This window comes from Hylaeus anthracinus, unplaced genomic scaffold, assembly GCF_026225885.1.
Source record: "Hylaeus anthracinus isolate JK02 unplaced genomic scaffold, UHH_iyHylAnth1.0_haploid 11978, whole genome shotgun sequence".
Taxonomy (NCBI): Eukaryota; Metazoa; Arthropoda; class Insecta; order Hymenoptera; family Colletidae; genus Hylaeus; species Hylaeus anthracinus.
In genome coordinates, this window is record NW_026534326.1 from 2,385,432 (window position 1) to 2,385,874 (window position 443).

General features: G+C 31.4%; 1 protein-coding gene across 2 annotated transcripts in view; it reads left to right on the forward strand.

The window, feature by feature from the left end:
- Window positions 1-443, forward strand: part of LOC128896893 (uncharacterized) — a 7,499-nt gene that overhangs the window by 3,790 nt on the left and 3,266 nt on the right. The gene's annotated exons all lie outside the window — the stretch shown is intronic.

Genomic DNA, 443 nt, shown 5'->3' on the forward strand with positions numbered 1-443 from the left:
ATGCATCAGGATAGTAAATATGAGGCTTGTTGTGGTAGAGCTTCATGAAACTTTTGTGAATCGGTTACTTTTTATTTTCTAGCTCGCATGAAAATTAATGAAATGATCTGAAACTTGACATAGATGTTACTAATAACAATAGGAAGGACCCCTAAATATTTCAAATCTTTATCTCAATTATTTCCTTATGCATCAGGATAGTAAATATGAGGCTTGTTGTGGTAGAGCTTCATGAAACTTTTGTCAATCGGTTACTTTTTATTTTCTAGCTCGCATGAAAATTAATGAAATGATCTGAAACTTGACATAGATGTTACTTATAACAATAGGAAGGACCCCTAAATATTTCAAATCTTTATCTCAATTATTTCCTTATGCATCAGGCTAGTAAATATGAGGCTTCTTATGATAGAGCTTTTTCAACCGATTACCTTCTATTTTAT